The 11,879-nt window shown below is 38.4% G+C and overlaps 1 protein-coding gene and 1 pseudogene across 2 annotated transcripts in view; both read right to left on the bottom strand.

The window, feature by feature from the left end:
• BAZ2B (bromodomain adjacent to zinc finger domain 2B) overlaps positions 1-11,879 on the bottom strand; it is a 406,036-nt gene that overhangs the window by 382,005 nt on the left and 12,152 nt on the right. The gene's annotated exons all lie outside the window — the stretch shown is intronic.
• Positions 7,425-7,953, bottom strand: LOC103268076 (annotated as a pseudogene). Its single transcript, XR_002482395.1, has one exon. The product of XR_002482395.1 is annotated as a 40S ribosomal protein S11-like (transcript).

Here is an 11,879-nt window from a genome sequence, read left to right as displayed (position 1 = left end):
TGGAGTGCAGTGGCAGGCTCCCAGCCACCACAGCCTCAACCTTGCTGGGTTCCAGCCATCATTCCGCCTCAGCCTTCCAAGTAGCTGAAATTGCAGGCACGCACTACCACACCTGGCTAATTTTTTGATTTAATTGTAGAGATGAGGTCTCACCAAGCTGCCCAGGCAGATCTCGAACCTGCAGACTTAGGCAATCCACTCACCTCGGCCTCCCAAAGTGCTAGGATTACAGGCTGAGCCACCGAGCCTGGCCCAACTTAATTATTTTGCAATAATTTCAGACTTACAGAAAAGATGGCATGAACTACCTAGTGCTAACATCTTGGTTTCCAGGTATCACTGAATATATTAACATGCCAGGTGGGAGGATGTGTCCAAAACTCCATAGAGACAAAAGCTCTTGTGCTCAGGACCCTTCCAGACATTGCCCTACATACCTCTTTATCTGACTGTTCATTTGTATCCTTTATAATAAACTGGTAATAGTATAAAGTATTTCCTTTGAATTCTGTCAGCCATTGTAACAAATTACTGAATCTGAAGCAGGGGTTGTGGGAACCCCCAATTTGTAGTCAAGGTGGTAAAAAGAACTGGAAGCCTGAGACTTGCAATTGTTAACTGAAGCCAGAAAGGGGAAGCTTTGTGTGACTGAGTCCTTAACCCGTGGAAATCTGACACCAACTTCAAGGTGGATAGTATCAGAATTAAATTGTGGAACACATCAGTTGGTGTCCACGGAGAAATGGAAAATTGCTTGGTGTGTAAAACCCATACATTTGATGTATGACTTATAAAGTATGAGTTTAGAGGAACAGAGTTTTTCTTTTTCTTTTCTTTTTTTTTTTTTTGCGTTGGAGTCTCACTCTGTTACCCAGGCTGGAGTGTAGTGGCATGCTCATGGCCACCACAGCCTCCACTTGCTGGGCTTCAGCGATCCTTCCACCTCACCCTTCCAAGTACCTGGAACTGCAGGCGCACGCTACCATGCTCAGTTTATTTTTTAATTTTTTTGTAGAGATGAGGTCTTACTAAGTTGCCCAGACCGGTCTCAAAACCCCGGGCTCAGGCAATCCTCTTGCCTTGGCCTCCCAGAGGGCTGGGATTACTGGCTGAGTCACAGCGCCTGTCCCAGAGTTTTTCTTTTACCTACTTTTCTAAATCTAAAATTATTTCAAAATAAAAGTCTATTTTTATTTTTGAAGATGTAGGGTAGTACAATTCAGCGTTAGGTATAAAAATGTTCATTATGCAGGTACCCTTGTTGATGAAGTGTGTCTTCCCCTTCCCTGCAGTTCCCCACCACTGCCAATCCTGCCCCCGGGCAATTTTGCACTACTGCCAATCCTAAAAGTATATTCCTTAAAAACTACAAAGAATGTGCAGATATACTTCACTCAGATTCCTCAAGTTTGACATTTTTTTGAATTTGATAAGCTGTAGGCATCATTCCCTTTCACTCATATATTTCAGAGTCTATTTCCTTAAAAAGTATATTCATCAAAATAAGAAAACTAGCATTAATACAATACTCTTCAATCTACAGACCTTTACATTTTGCCAACTGTTCCACTAATATCCTTTATAACAAAAACAGAATGAAAGAATAAAATAAAAATTGTTCTGTCCTAGCCCATGATCCAATCCAGGGTCATGCATTATATTTAATTGTCATATCTCTTTAGTGTTCTTTGATCTGGAATGGGTTCCCACATCTTTGTTTTTCATCACTTTGACATTCTGGAAGAATACAAACCATTTATTTTGTGAAATGTTCTTCAATCTGGGTTTGACTGATGTATCTTCATGTTTACTTTCAGGTTATACTTTTGCAGGAATGCCATAGAAATGGCATGCTTTTCTTATGGCATCCTATCAAGATGCATGATGCCTATGTGTCCCACTATTTTTAATGTTAACTGTCTCAACTTAGTAAAGGTAATATGTGTCAGGTGTATCCACTACAAAGTTTCTATTTTTTTCTACTTGTGATTAGTATCTTGTAGGGAGATATTTTGAGTATGTAAAAAATATCCTCTTTATCAACTCTTCACACATTATTGTAGAATCTTCATGATTTCTGCCTGAAATAATTCCTAGCTATTCTTATTTTTTATTCATATGAATTCTGTATTACAACTTGTCTAGCTCCATATAAAAAGTATTCTGAAATTTTTATTGAAGTTGTCTTTCACAAGTGTTTTACAAGTTTTTCTCAAATAGCTTTTATATAATTCTTGTTACATTTATTCCTAAGTATTTTATCTTCTTTGTTGTCATTTAATTCAAGTTTTCCCTACCACTATATCCTCCGATTGGTTTGTGTGTATACGTAAAGGATATTGATCTCTGAATGCCAACTTTATAGCCTACTAGTTACTGATTCTTTCAATATTTGAGTTAATTTTATCACCCACACCTTTTCCATAAAAACACCAGATTGCAAATATTTTCATTTTTGTATGCCAAAAAGTTTCTATCTCAACTCTACAACTCTGCTGGTATAGTGCAAAAGCAGACAAGGCAATACAAAAACTAATAAATATGGTTAGATTTGGCCATCAGATTGCTAATTCCTGCTCTAGGGTTTTCCAAGTATACTATCATATCATCTGCAAAAAGAGATAGTTTCATTTCTTATCTTCCAACTGTTATGCCTCTACTGATTGCTCTTGTTTAATTGTATTAGGTAACATTCCAGTAAAATACTGAATAGCAGTGTTATTACTGGATAGTCTTGCTTTGCTCCTGATGGTAGTAGTGAAAATGCCCCTGGTGTTTCCCATTAAGTAAGATGATAATGGCTTTAGAACAATGGTATATCTATTTCGTCATGTTAAGAAAATATCCTTTGATTCCTATTTTCATGAGTGCTTTTATTAGATGTGATTGTTGTTAAAGGTCTTTTCAGCATTTACAGAGATATGACTTGTCCTTATATCTATTAATATGGTACATTATATTAATGGGTTTTCTAATATTGAGCCAACTTTGTGTTCTTGGAATACAATTGAACTTTGAATAAAGAGGTATAGATGCTGATGCCTGTGCAGTTGAAAACCAGCACATAACTTTTAACTCTTCAAAAATTTAACCATTAATAGCCTACCGCTGACCAGAAGTCTTATCAATAACCTAAACTGTAGGTTAATACATATTTTGTATATGTTTTATATACTGTATTCAATAATAAAGTAAGCTAGAGAAAAGAAAATGTTATTAAGAAAATCCAAGGAAGAGAAAATCATTTACCGTACTCTACCATATTCACCAAAACCTTAGTTTTATGTTATCTGTTTACAAGACGAATTGCAACCATAGCTGCAGATCTTTATCTACAGTACATATCAAGCAATTCAACTTTTTATTATAATGTCATGATTTTTGCTGCTTCTTGGGAGTACTTACAGCATTACTAGTGGCACTCTGAATGGGTCCTATGGTGTTATTCAAGGTTTACAGTATTGCACTAAACAGGATGAAAAATCTGCGAGAACTGCAAGAGATCACATTTTACTGCAATACACAATTTACTGGAGAGATGAACTGCTCACATGGAGATGATCAGCATCACAGGGCACTTTAAGCATACACTTGCAACACTTGAGATCACCACAAAAGCAATAGGAGGTAGCTACAAAATTTTTACGGTATTACAGTATATTTACAGTTAATTTTATGCACTTATGATTTAATCCATCTTTACATTTGCTTATTTTTCCAGACTGCGAATAGTACCGTGTACTGTCTGTTTGTATGTTTTGATAAATTGTAACTTTTAATAATAGATTTGTGTGTATTTTATAATAGTAAATGATAAAACAGATTAGACTCTACATGTATTTTATGCAGGCATGATATACCTACCTTCTTCTTAATTTTTTCAATGTTTCTAGGCTATGTGGTTCATCACATTATTTCCAAAAAAATTTCCAATATATATATTTACTGGGGAAAAAATCTACAGATCTACAGAAGCCAGGCATGGTAGCACATACTTGTAATCTCAACTACTTGGGAGGCTGAGGCAGGAGGATCATTAGAGCCCTGGAGTTCAAGACTGCTCAAGGCAACATAGTGAGACTCTCTCTTTAAAAAAATGAAAAACAAAAATCTACATATAAGTGGACCTGCACAGTTCAAACCTGTGTTGTTCAAAGGTCAACTGCAAATCCCATATGGTCATAGTGTATTATTTTCTTAATATGATATTAGAATTTGTTAGTTAATATTTTATTTAGTACTTGGCATAATTTGTGAAGCATTCAGTCTATCTGATCATTGAATGTTTCATAGACTATCCCTAAGAAACCATCTGGGCCTGGTGCTTTTTGATGAAGTAGTTCCTTGATGCTCTTTTCTATTTCGTCTGTAGAAATTGTACTCCCTCAAATGTGGTCAATTTTGATAAACTATGTTTACCTTGGAAATTATTATTATTATTTTTTAAAGAGATGGGGTTGTACAGGTGCAGCCTCAAACTCTTAGGCTCCAGTGAGCCTCCCTTCTCAGCCTCCTGAGGAGCTGGGAATACAGGTGTGTGCCACTGTGCCCAGGCGGAAATTATCTTATTCATTTTGGTTTTCAAATTTACTTTGAAACAAAAGTAGGTTATTATAATAGTTTCCAAAATTAAGGTATACTTCACATACCATAAAATTCACCATTTAAAATAATAATGTTTTAAAATGTTTTGTCTCCTTGCCCCCTTAAATTCATGTGTTGAAGTATTAATCTCCAGTACCTCAGAATGTGATCGTATTTGGAGATAGGGCCTTTAAAAAAAACAACTAAACTGCAATCCTGCGCTTTAGGAGGCTGAGGTGAGTGGATTGCTTGAGTCCACGGGTTCGAGACCTGCCTGGGCAACTTGGCAAGACTTCATCTCTACAATAAATCAAAAAAATTAGCCAGGCGTGGTAGTGTCCACCTGTAGTTCCAGCTACTTGGAAGGCTTAGGCGGAAGGATCACCGGAGCCCAGCAGGTCAAGGATGCAGTGGCCAGGAGCGGCCACTGCACTGCAGTCTGGGTGACAGAGTGAGACTCCAACTCAAAAAAAAAAAACAACTAAAGGGCCAGGTGCAGTGGCTCAAGCCTGTAATCCAGCACTTTGGGAGGCCAAGGCAAGAGGATTTCCTGAGCCCAGGGGTTTGAGACCAGCCTGGGTAACTTGGTGAGACCCTGTCTCTACAATAAATCAAAAAATTAGTCAGGCGTGATAGAGTGCGCCTTCAGTTCCGGCTACTTGGAAGGATCACAGGAGCCCAGCAGGCTGACACTGGGGTGGCCATGAGTGTGCCACTGCACTCCAGTCTGGGCAACAGAGTAAGACTCCAAATCAAAAAAACAAAATAAAACAGAAAAAACCTAAGGTAAAATGATGCTATATGTGTGAACTCTAATCCAATATGACTGGAGTCCTTATAAGAAGAGGAGGTTGGGACATAGGCAATACACAGATTGAGGGGTGACTATGTAAGGCCACAGCGAGAAATCACCTATCTACCAGCTAAGGAAAGACCTTAGAATGAAATCAACCCTTCGGACCCTTTGATCTTGGACGTGTAGCCTAGAAACCATAAGAAAAAAAAAAATTTCTGTTGTTCAAGCCATCCAGTCTGTGGTATTTTGTTATGGCAGGCCTAGAAAATACACAAAACATACAATGCAGTCGTTTTTAGTATATTCACAAGTACGTGAATCCATCACCACTATCTAGTTGCAGAATATATTTGTCACTTCGAAAAGAAACGCTTTATTCATTAGGAGTCATTCCCACTTCCACTTTTTCCAGTCCTATTTTCTACCTCTAAAGATTTGCCTATTCTGGACATTCATATAAATAGAATAATATGAGACCTTTTATGTTTGGTTTCTACCACTGATGATGATGTTTTCAAGTTATTCCATGTCACAGAACTTCATTCCTTTTAATGGCTAAATAATATTCTCCTGGATAGACATACCACATTTTGTTTATCCATTTGTCCACTGATGGACATTTAGGCTGTTTCCATGTTTTGGTTATTATGACTACCAATATGAACATTCATGTTCAGTTTTTGTGTGACGTGTTTTCGATTCTCTTGGACATATACCTAGGAATGAAACTGCTGAGTCATATGGCAACTATATTTAACCTTTTGAGAAACTACTATTTTACTGTACTGTAAATGGTACAGTAGCTATATCAATTACATTCCTACCAGCAATATATGAGGGTTCCAATTTTCTACATTCTCACCAACATTTAAAAAAAAATTATAGCTATACTAGTGTGGGTGAAGGAATATTTCCTTGTGATTTTGATTTGCATTTGCCTTATAACTGATGATATTGAGCATCTTTTTCATGCATTTATTGGCCATTTTTATATCTTCTTTGGAAAAATAGTGACTTAAATCCTTTGCCTACTTTTAAATTAGACTGTCTTTTTATTGTTGAGATGTAAAAAGTTCTTTACATAGCCTGGATACAAAACTCCCTTGTCAGATATAGGATTTACAACCCTTTTCTCATATTCTGTGGCTGTCTTTTCACTTTCTTGATGGTGTTCTTTGCAAAACAACTTTTTTTTTTAACGTGGTCCAATTTATTTAGAGTTTTCTTTGGTTGTGTATGCATGCATATGCTTGGAAAAAAACACTGGTGGCTGGGTGTAGTGGTTTATGCCTGTAATCTCAGCACTTTAGGAGGCCAGGGTGAGAGGACTGCTTGAGCCCAGAAGTTCAAGACCAGTCTAGATGACATAGTGAGACATTATCTCTACAAAAAAAAATTACAAAAATCAGCCGGGTGTCGTCGCGCATGTTTGTGGTCCCAGCTACTTCAGACAGGAGCTGGGGCGGAAGGATTGCCTCAGCTCAGGAGGTTTGAGACTATGGTGAGCCATGATCATGCCACTGTACTCCAGCCTGGATGACAGAGTAAGATCCTGTTTCAAAACAAAACACAAGCAACAAACAAACAAAAGCCACTGGTGAGTCTAAGGTCAGAAGATTAACATGTGTTTTTCCATATTTAGGTCTTTGATCCATTTTATGTTAATTTTGAGCATGGGGTGAGGTAGGGATCCACTTTCATTCTCTGCACACAAACTTCCATTTACCCCAGCATTATTTGTTGGAGAGGCTTTTCTTCCCCCATTGAATTGTCTTGGCATTCTTGTTGAAAATCAATTGATCATAAATATAAGAGCTTATTTATAAACTCTCAGTTCTATTCCATTGATCTCATTTCTATTCCATTGTCTTATCGTTACGCCTACTTTTTCTTGGGAGGGTTTATAGTTAATTTCATAGATGAATCTTATTTTCTTTTCAAATTAGTTTTATATAGCTGAAGTTCCTGTTACCTCTGCTTTTTTTTTTTTTTTTGAGAAAATATTTCTTTTATTTTATCATGAGGAGTGGGCAGGCGTCCAGTCTCAGAACTGCTGAAACTGCTTCTTGGTGCCGGTGGCCTTGGTGACCTTGAGCACATTGAAGCGCACTGTCTTGCTCAGGGGCTGGCACTGGCCCACCGTGACGATGTCCCTGAAGCAGGGGGACAGGTGCACGGACATGTTCTTGTGACACTTCTCGAAGCGATTGTACTTGCGGATGTAGTGGAGATAGTCCCGGGGGGTTGACAATGGTCCTCTGCATCTTCATCTTGGTCACCACGCCAGATGGGATCCGCCCTCAGATGGAGACGCTACCCGTGAAGGGGCATTTCTTGTCAATGTAGGTGCCCTCGATGGCCTCCTTGGGCGTCTTGAAGCCGAGTCCAATGTTCTTGTAGTACCGCGGGAGCTTCTCCTTGCCAGTTTCGCCCTGCAGAACCCTCTTCTTGTTCTGGAAGACAGTCGGCTGCTTCTGGTAGGCACGCTCAGTCTGAATATCCGCCATCTTCCCGGCTGCCTAAAAAACAAAGAGAGCGGCGGCGGTGCCCGGGCTTCCTTAACCATGGCGCAGGGGCTGCCACCTCTTCATTTCTATGACAGAACTGTCTGTTTGAAGCAGTCTGTAAGATTCGTTGTTCAAGAATGGCCTCTGCTGTTAGTCAAGTACAGTCTCTTTATTAGTTGGATTTGGGGACAGGGCAGTATGGGGCGATTTCTCCTCCAATTTTTACGATATTCTTCTGTCTTGCAGGATCCTACATTTTCCCCACCTGCTTTTTTTTCTCCCTCTTAACTTTTTAGGATCTAAAAAGTTATTCCTTCCTTTTTCGCCCTCTTCTCCCCCAAAGGGTCGCCTTCCCAAAACTGCTTCCTTGATTCTCACACACAGTTAGTTCCTTCTCTATAGGTGCTCTGATCTATCAGTATTTTTCAGGAGGAACTTCTTCTGGAAGTAGCTTTAGATCAGTCTTAAACCTGTCCTAACTCCTTTCTTCTTCTATGCCAACTTTTCCCAGATTACCCTTGCTTTTCACCAAGGCTTATACAGGACCATGAAAGATGGCTGGCTAGGATTTGGTATTTATTTTTCTACTTACAAATAATCTGAAATTAGAACATTTTGTCTGTTCCAACAAAACACATGGTCATGTGTAGTTTTATTTCTTCTTCACTATTTTTTGGAAGATGAGTGGGATAGTCAAATTTATGCACATGCCATTATTTCAGCAATCCAGCAATTTTTTATATTTTGAGTCGGGATCTCACTGTGTTGCCTAGGCTGGAGTGTAGTAACATGATCTCGGCTCACTGCAGCCTCAACTTTCTGGGCTCAGGCAGTGCTTCCACCTCAGTCTCTCAAGTAGCTGGGACTACAGGCGGATGCCACCACACCCAGTTAATTTTTAAATTTTCATTTTTGTAGAGACAAGGTCTTGCTATGTTGTCCAGGTTGATCTTGAATTCCTAGGCTCAAGTAATCCTCTCACCTCAGCCTGCCAAAGTGCTGGGATTACAGGCATGAGCCACCATGCCTGGCAAATCTTTTTTTTTTTTTTTTTTTGTAGTCAGAGTCTCACTCTGTCATCCAGGCTGGAATGCAGTGGCATTTTCACAGCTCACTGCAGCCTTGAGTTCCTGGGTTCAGAGGATCCTCTCTGTCTTAGCCTCCTGAGTAGCAGGGACTACTCAGTACACACCACTATGCCTGGTTAATTTTTTATAAAGATAAAGTCTTGCTATGTTGCCCAGGGTTGTTTTGAATTCTTGGGCTCAAGCAATCCTTCCACCTTGACCCCCAAAAGTGCTGGGATTAAAATAGTGAGCCACTGCACTGACCAACCCAGTCAATCTTTTCATTTTTTTTTGAGTTGGAGTCTCACTCTGTCACCCATGCTAGAGGGCAGTGGCACACTCATGGCCACCGCAGTCTCGACCTGCTGGGCTCAGGCGATCCTTCTGCCTCAGCCTTCCAAGTAGTTGGAACTACAGGCACGTGCCACCATGACTGGCTATTTTTTTTTTTTAATTGTAGAGATGAGGTCTCGCCAAGTTGCCCAGGTTTGTCTCAAACCAATGGGCTCAGACAATACTCTCACCTCAGCCTCCCAAAGTGCTGGGATTATAAGTGTGAGCCACCACACCTGGCTAATCTTTTTGTACATATTTTGTTTTTTCTGGGTGAGAAACTGTTGGTTTTTTAATGGTCTGGGATATGTCTATTCTAGTATAGCAATGGTAATACTGCTTAAGGATAAAAAATTAAAATTGACTAATCTTCATTGATTCATTAATATAGCAAAAGTTAAATATATCTTTTGCTAAGTTAATATAGTAAAAGATAAATTCTTCTAAATGATATTGTACTCCTATAATTACTTGCAAAAAATTCATTAATTATATGGTATCTACTCAGTAATTACAACAGAAAAAACACTGTTAACAAAAATACGAATTAATGCAAAAGGCTTTTATGCAAAAGGAGCAACTTGTTTTTGTTTAGGCTCTTTCTCCATTAGGAAAATTATTTTTAATTAAAGTCAAATTTAAGAAATAAGTAGCTTATCGCATTGTCTATATGAAAGAAAATTTGAGTCACAGTGTCTACAAATTTTAGTTTCTTTTAGCTTTGCTTACCAGATGAGAGTCCATATAAAAAACTTAATAACCATAATGTTAAAAGTAGAATATCAAACAAAATTGCTATAATCTTAAATATAAATATCTTATATACCTATGCTTATTTGTAGTTAGCAGAGATTAAATTGGAATACTCATTTTAAGAAAGGCATTTCTTTTAATTGCCATGACTTAATATTTTTAGTTTATTCTTGGAGTCACAATGGCATTCTTTAAGTATAACGACACTGATTCTATTTTATATAGGAGTTAGAGTTGATTAAGGGGGCTTTGGAACTACTCAGTTTCCTTTATTTAAATATCATGTGATCTTAGGTAAATAAATTTGCCTCTCTCAGCTTCTGTTTTTTCATATAAAATATGTAATTAATTTAATAATACCTATTATAAGAGGTTTTGAAGAGTTTAATTAGTGTTTGTGAAATACTTTGAAACATAAGAATGAAAAAGACTCCATGCAAATTACTAATAAATATAATTTTGTCTAGCACATATTACTATGCTAACTACCAATGCCAGAGCACTCATTGTGGTATCTTATGAAGCTAAGAGTTCTCCAACAATCTACTTTTTCTACTTGATATAAAAATATTTTGTAAAAAGGGCCAGGTGGCATGGCTTATGCCTGTAATCTCAGCACTTTGGGAGGTGGAGGCGAAGACTGCCTGAGCCCATGGGTGTGAGACCAACTTGGGCAACTTGGTGAGATCTAGTCCCTACAAATAAATCAAAAAATTAGCTGGGTATGGTGACATGCACCTGTAGTTCCAGCTACTTGGAAGGCTCAGGCAGAAGGATTACCTAAGCCCAGTAGGTCAAGGCTACAGTAGCTGTGAGTGTGCCACTGTATTCCAGCCAGCAACAGAATGAGACTCTGACTCTAAAAAAAAAAGTGTGTGTGTGTTTGTGTGTGTGTACGTGTGTATGTTTTGCAAAAAGGTACCATTATTTCTTGTACATAAGAATGCTTAGCCCTTTCTAGTAAAAACTATATATTATATAGTATTGCAAACAGCAATTTATATTTTCCTCTATATAAAAACATTTTAATATGAACTACTGCTACTTCATGTATTAAGAATGTTTAGCTCTTCCCATAATTTTTTTACATAAGTGATTCATTCATTTATTTATTTTTTTGAGTTGGAGTCTCACTGTCGCCCAGACTGGAGTGCAGTGGCCGCTCCAGGCCACCTCAGCCTCGACCTGATGGCTCCGGCGATCCTTCCGCCTCAGCCTTCCAAGTAGCTGGAATTACAGGCACGCACTGCCATGCCTGGCTAATTTTTTGATTTATTGTAGAGATGAGGTCTCACCAACTTGCCCAGGTGGCAGGCTCAGGCAATCCACTCACCTCAGCCTCCCAAGGTGCGGGATTACAGGCTGACCCACCAAGCCCAGCATAATAGTGATTTGACAAAAAATTTTAATAATCCCCTAAACTAGTACTTGCTTTCTTAATAGTTCTTCAGAATTAAAATCTGTCTATTCATTTTTACAATTTTATCCAAAGCAATAATGATAATTTAATAACTTCTAATGGTTACCTTTCTTAAATAATTAGTGCCTTGAAATGAAGATTTTCTTTAGCAGTAAGACTATTTATTTGATTAGTCCAAAACTTATTAGTGCACATGCACTACTACCAGGTAATTGCCACTTAACTTCCTTAAGCAACTTAAAAAAATAAACCAACAAACCACAATAATGCATTCACTCATTCCTTCAACATTTACTGAGTACCTACAGCTTGAAGGGACTGCCCGCTGGTAATCCTAGACATTAGAAGCAGCATATAACCCGGGCTCGGTGGCTCAGCTTGTAATCCCGCGCTTTGGGAGGCTGAGGTGAGTGGATTGC

The sequence above is a fragment of the Carlito syrichta genome, unplaced genomic scaffold, assembly GCF_000164805.1.
Source record: "Carlito syrichta isolate Samal-C Ts95f unplaced genomic scaffold, Tarsius_syrichta-2.0.1 Scaffold308699, whole genome shotgun sequence".
Taxonomy (NCBI): domain Eukaryota; kingdom Metazoa; phylum Chordata; class Mammalia; order Primates; family Tarsiidae; genus Carlito; species Carlito syrichta.
Note: the sequence above shows the minus strand (reverse complement) of the source record. Positions and strands in the feature narration are given on the sequence as shown.